Source organism: Ornithorhynchus anatinus, chromosome 3 (genome assembly GCF_004115215.2).
Source record: "Ornithorhynchus anatinus isolate Pmale09 chromosome 3, mOrnAna1.pri.v4, whole genome shotgun sequence".
Classification (NCBI taxonomy): Eukaryota; Metazoa; Chordata; class Mammalia; order Monotremata; family Ornithorhynchidae; genus Ornithorhynchus; species Ornithorhynchus anatinus.
This window is the reverse complement of record NC_041730.1, coordinates 25,590,098-25,596,491: the sequence shown is the minus strand read 5'-3', so window position 1 is coordinate 25,596,491 and position 6,394 is coordinate 25,590,098. Positions and strand designations below refer to the sequence as shown.

The 6,394-nt window shown below is 41.9% G+C and overlaps 1 long non-coding RNA gene across 1 annotated transcript; it reads left to right on the top strand.

Moving 5' to 3' along the window:
- Window positions 1-1,040: 1,040 nt before the first annotated feature.
- Window positions 1,041-4,835, top strand: LOC114809993. The gene is made up of 2 exons (XR_003757748.2): window positions 1,041-1,308; window positions 4,438-4,835. It is a non-coding gene; the product is annotated as an uncharacterized LOC114809993 (long non-coding RNA).
- The last annotated feature ends 1,559 nt before the right edge of the window (window positions 4,836-6,394 follow it).

Sequence of the window (6,394 nt, the reverse complement as noted above, 5' to 3'; positions counted from 1 at the left end):
CTGTATCAGCATTGATACTAGCCGCTCTCCTTGGTGCTATTAGATACACATGGAGAGACTTCATTCCCATCATGTTTATAGCTTCAGCATTGCCTGAGGGGGTTATAAAAACTAGTAGCGCCTGTGTAATTTTTCTGGCATGGCTAAGAGAATAGCCTTGAACTTGGAGAATGATCTCTGGGTGTAAAGTGGTAATGGGCTATCATTCACACCATTCTTTCTAGGCTGCATTAAATAAGGCTTTGGTATTTAGCCATAATTCACAATCTGCAGTGGCTGTGTCAGAGGGAAAGAGGGGAGTTCACTTGGTGTGACTGCAAATGCAAACACAGATGTGCTAAAGAATAGCTTCTGCTGAGTCTACACAAATTATTATTCTAGGCACAGTTTAGTTCATTTGTGGCAATCTTTGTACACATCCTTACAGGACAAAAGGAGATAGCCATTGTGACTCTGAAGTGAAAGGTGGAGGGAGAGCAAGTTGTTGTTGTTTTTTTTCAGTACCTAATTGTTGCTGAGTCTCAGGTTGCGAAAAAGAAAATCTGATTTAACATTCCCAAGAATGAAAATGGAATAGCTTGAAGATGGCTTTAATTAATGATTTATGGTGAACGGTGTCATAGCTTCTATCAGTTGACATACATACACCAGAATCCAGAATCATGTATCGAGTTTACTACCAGGGAGCGAGGAGTATTAGGCAGGCATTTCAAAAACAAGCTCAATTCTCCTAGATACATGCACAAATCTCCCCTTCATATTATGGAATAATAATTCTCAGGTATCAGCTGGTAATAACTGCAAGACTCAGTAAAAATCATTTCAGGAGATGCACACTTTGAGGCTTGAAAAGGTGAAAGTCCCTTCCTAAGTGCCTAAAGCTACCTCAGAAGACTGTGGTATGAAATGTGAAATGTGGTATGAAACTTGGGGAATGAAAGGGTTAACACTGAGGTGCCCCCCCGGTGGGAAGGTTTCCAAGGTAACCACTCCCCAAGAGAATAGCGATAAAGTAGATTGTGTGTGAAGTGCTAAGGAAGCCTCAGACATTGGCCCCAGTTGGAAGCCCCCACTGAGATGTAGGTGAAGCTGACTACCTAAAAGCTGACCTGTGGCATCACCATGACAACTGACCCAGTGCAGTGGCAAAGATGACGAATTTCATGTTACAAGAGACTCATTTGAAAGGTCATGGCAAGCTTATGCAACATACAAGTGCACACTAAGCCTGTACAATAGACTGTGTGAGCTGGAAGGGAAGTGATCGAGGCGTCTGGGCCCTCTGGGTGGCACTCACACAAACTGCAGGTAAAAATAATGATAATAATAATGATGGTATTTGTTAAGTGCTTACTATGTGCAAAGCACTGTTCTAAGTGCTGGGGGGATACAAGGTGATCAGGTTGTCCCACATGGGGCTCACAGTCTTCATCCCCAGTTTAAAGATGAGGTAACTAAGGCACAGAGAAGTTAAGTGACTTGCCCAAAGACACATAGCTGACAAGTAGCAGAGCCGGGATTAGAACCCGTGACCTCTGACTCCCAAGCCCATGCTCCTTCCATTGAGCCATGCTGCTTCTCTGTAGAATACAGAGTAAAGGTAGAATACAAACCGCGGTCCTGAGTTTGGGACAGTGGCCTACCAAAAGACCCAGGCAACAATCTTAAATCTGTTGGCACAGGGGATGTCTCTTGCTATAGGATAACCAGGGGAGGATTCGTTAGGAATGTGAACTAATAATTAGACCTTCTCCATGCTGATACTAAAAGGACAGGTGTTGCTTGCTGAGGGAGAGCCAGGGGACATTCTGCTGGAGGCATTCTGGCTTAACTCTAAATTGTTTCATTTCTCTTATTCTTCAATAAATCTGTGCCTTCTGAACAAAGAATCATCCCTGAAAGAAGAAACCTGATACTCTAGGCTCACTGTAGGCAGGAAATGTGTCTATGAATTCTGTTGCAGCGTACTTGCCCAAGCGCTTAGCACAATGTTCTGCACCCAGTAAGCACTCACTAAATGCCGCTGATGATGATGATGGTGATGATGATGACTCATCTAGGGACCGGATCCAATTGCCTGTCTATCCCTCCCTCCCACCCTAAATAATGGCTGATGTGCAGAAAACTTATATTATCAAATGCAAATTTGCTCTGAGAATCAATCTCAGCATGCTTATCTAAACTCTGTGGTAAGCAATTATTGATTCAAAGTAGAAAACCTAACATGCAAATCAAAGGCAAATTACCTCACTTGATTACAAATAACTCTTCATCACTCATTCCTACATTTTTACAGTTTCTTTTTGTAATAACTGATTGGTCTTTCAGAAGAAAGCATCACTTTTTCTTCTGTTTTCTACTTCTTATTTCCTTGACAGGAGAAAACTACTACTCGAAAAACCAATTAGACCATCCTCTCAAGGTAGAAGTTAGTGTCAGAGATTCAGTCCCATATTACAAACATTTACTTTTTAGGAACCCAGACATAACATTAATCCATTCTAAGCCCCATGGTCCCTAATGCTCGGTGAGCTTTGGGATGCGGGGAAGGATTTGTAAACTAGAATGCAATGGAGACCTGCACTTGACCTAGTGGCAAGAGCATGGGCTTCGGAGTCAGAGGACATGGGTTCTAATCCTGGCTCCACCACTTGTCTTCTGGGTGACTTTGGGCAAGTCACTTCACTTCTCTGTGCCTCAGTTTCCTCATCTGTAAAATGGGGATTAAGACTGTGAGCCCTATGTTAGACAAGGACTAACCCAATTATCTTGTAAACACACCCAGTGCTTAGAACAGTGGTGGCACATACTAAGTGCTTAACATAAGCCATGATTATTTTTATTAGTCCCAGGAATCATTCAGGCATTGAGAAGGTTTTGCTAATTGGGTTTCCATTAAGTGTATGATGATCTTTCAAACACTAGAATAACCAGGACAAAAAATAATAGATTAACTTTTTCACTAATCACTGACATTGCTAGAGGACATGATTCTATCCCTTAAACAAGAGTACCAGAAGGAAATGGGACTTTGTTTTCAGTGCCTAGTAGTGTTTCCATCATTGTAAGACAGGAATAGTAAGAAAGAACTATCTAGATTACTTTGAGGTTTTGACAGGCCCTTTCTTCTCAATCCAAAATGTTACCCCACTGATCCAAGCACTTGCCATATCCCAACTGGATCACTGCATCAACCACCTCGATGGCCTTCTTGCTGCCAGCCTCTCCCCACTCTAGACCATATTTCACTTGCTGCCCAGATCACTTTTCTAAAAATAAAAAATTGTGTGCATATCGTCTCACTTTCTAAAAACCTGCAGAAATTGCCCACCTATCACCACATCATAAAGAAACTCCTTACTGACCACGTTAAGGCATCCAGTCAGCTATCTCTTTGCTACCTTTGGGAGAAGCTTGCTCTTCTCCCACTATAATCCTGCCCTTGTACTTTGTTCTTCTGACATTACTTTACTGTGCCTCAGTGACATCTCTTTCACCATCAACCCCTTGCTCAAACTCTGCCTCCTACCTGGAACTTCCTCCTTCAAATCTGACAGACCATCACTCTGTCTATCTTCCAAGCCCTACTAAAATTATATCTCCTTGAGAAAGCCATCCCTGACTAATCTCTCATTTCCCGCATCCCTATTCTCCCTCTCTCTTGCATCAACTATGCACTTGGTTCAGTATTCCTTAAGCACTCTGATCCCCACCCCCACAGCCTCTGCATACATGTCCTGCCCCTTACTGTTATTTATTTTAAAGCCTGTCTCCCCACTAGATTGTAAGATCCTTGAGGGCAGAGATTGTGTCTTGGCAACTCTATAGTGTTCTGAACAAAAAAGCATTCAATATATGTCACTGATTGATTGCTTGTTCTTGCAAGAGTCATGGAAAAAAAATCCTCAAGTGAGAGCCATGAGCCACTGGAAGAGTGTGAGACTTTAAATAATTAGAGAGAGTTTTAAGTGCCTCCCTACTTTAAATAATTAGAGAGAGTTTTAAATGCCTTAAGCAGTATATCTATTCCAGCCTAAAGGCATATGGTTGAATGCTATGGTCTGAGCCCTAGAATCCCATGATTTTATGACTTTAATTAGAATATGTGCTGCAAGTGATTTCACTGTCTTGAATTGATCTGAACAAACTGGAATGAACAAGTCATCGAAGTGCCTTCTAGCTAGTAAATAACTTCAAAATGATAATTTTAGGATACTGCCTTGAGAGAGATTTAAACTAATGGACCAACAGGATAAGGAAAAAAATGAAAATAACTGGGCTGCATTATGCTGTATATCCAAATGTTCAGAGAGGTGAAAAAGCATGTAGGTTATATAGACTATAAAATCCTACAAAAAAAGTTTAAGTGGAGTTGCACTAGGACATTTTTTCCTCAAGGCCTTTTTTTTAACCCTTTGACTCTGTATTACACCATAGAAAATTGGCCAAAATCCAGAGCCCTGGCATTAGTTCCAACTCTAGAAGAAATAACCACTACAGTTAAAGCCTTGAAAAATGATAAAGCATCTAGATGTGATGACGTTCCTGCAGAAACCTACCAACGAGAAGGGGATCCAATCCTCTAACATAAGTTTGAGCTCTTCTTCAACCTATGGAATGCTAAAGAAATGCCACAGGACTTCAAAAATGCCACCATAAATCACCATCTTCAAGAAAAAAGGGGGAGAGAGCTGATGATCAAAACTACTAGGTAAATATAACTGCTTTCCATTGCCTACAAGAACTGTTCCGAACGGACTGCCGAAAAGCAATCAACTGAACACAACCTAAATGACAGTGTGGCTGCAGACCCAAATACAGCACAGAAAATAGAATTTTTGCAGCCTCATGGATTCAGAAAAAGTAGCACAGAAAGTAATACCAACCTTATATGCTGCTTTTAGTAACCTTACAAAAGTATTTCACTCCATCATTAGATATGGGCTCTAGTAACTACTACGGAAATTTGGCTGCTCTGATCAGTTCACCTTAATCCTTAGCTTCTTTCACAATAGTATGGTCAGTCAAGTCAGAGTTGAACATGCCCTGTCCAATTTTCTCTCCATTACCATGGGAATAGAGAGGACAGTGTAAATCCAGGTCTATTCAATCTATTCTATCCCTCTGTGCACTGAGGGTTCTGGGTACTGAGTCAGAATATGCTTTTCATCCATAATGACCTAAGCTTTCTTTCTGAGATCAGGAGCAAACTTGGGTGGGGTCCCTAGGGCTGGGACAAAAGAAAGGGAAGTTTGGATGCAAAATGAGAATTATTCACTGCCCCAGGGCTGGGCAGGTAGAGCTGCGGACATACAACATACTGGGGAGGGGCAAGGCGAAGACCCAGAGTGAAGAGGACACATATGAGCAAGGGGTCAGGGGTTACCTGGGAGCTTGAACCCCACCTGAAGCCAAGTGTCCGCTGCCTGCCGAAGCCAGGATCAGGCGAGGGCTATGGCCCAGGGCCCTGCCATACAGCCAGCTTCCAATTTATCTATGTAGGTAACCCAGTGGACATTTCTTCTCAATTCCAGGAGAAAAATCACTGTTAATTTTCTATTTAGAAAGAATGCCTACTTCTGCAGAGCTAATTATGCTAACCTTCTCACTGTATCTAGATCTTGTCTATCTCACTGCCAACCTCTCGCCCACATTCTGCCACTGGCCTGGAACGTCTTCCCTCTTCATATCCAACAGACAATTATTCTCTCCCACCTTCAAAGCCTACTGAAGGCACATCTCCTCCAAGAGGCCTTTCCTAACTAACCCCTCCTTTCTTCTTCTCCCACTCCCTCTTGCGTCACCCTGACTTGCTCCCTTTATTCATCTCCCCTCTAGCCCCACAGCACTTATGTATATATTTGTCACTTATTTATTTATACTAATGTATAAATATTTATAGACTGCGAGCCCCTTGTTGAGCAGAGATTGTCTCTATCTCTTGTTGAATTGTACATTCTAAGTGCTTAGTACAGTGCTCTGCACACAGTAAGCACTCAATAAATACAATTAAATGAATGTCTGTCTCCCCCTATAGATTGAAAGCTCACTGTGGACAGGGAATGTGTCTATTTTTATAATGTACTCTCTCAAGTGCTTAGTACAGTGCTCAGTAAGTGTTCAATAAATAGAATGATTACTTATAAAACATAGAACCACTGAGGTCATAGTCACCTCAACCTTACAGGATCATCTCATCCAGTCTCCTGTCCTCCAAGATATGGGGTTTGTCTAATCTTTTCTTGAAGATCACCCAATCCCTCAGTGCTACCCATTGCATTGTTTCATCACTGGAGGGCCCACTAAGATGAATATATTTCCAGAGAAAAGAAATGAAAGGTGTGAACCTGGCAGTCAATAGCTTACACTCTAAAGACGAAAGAGTAGATAGCAA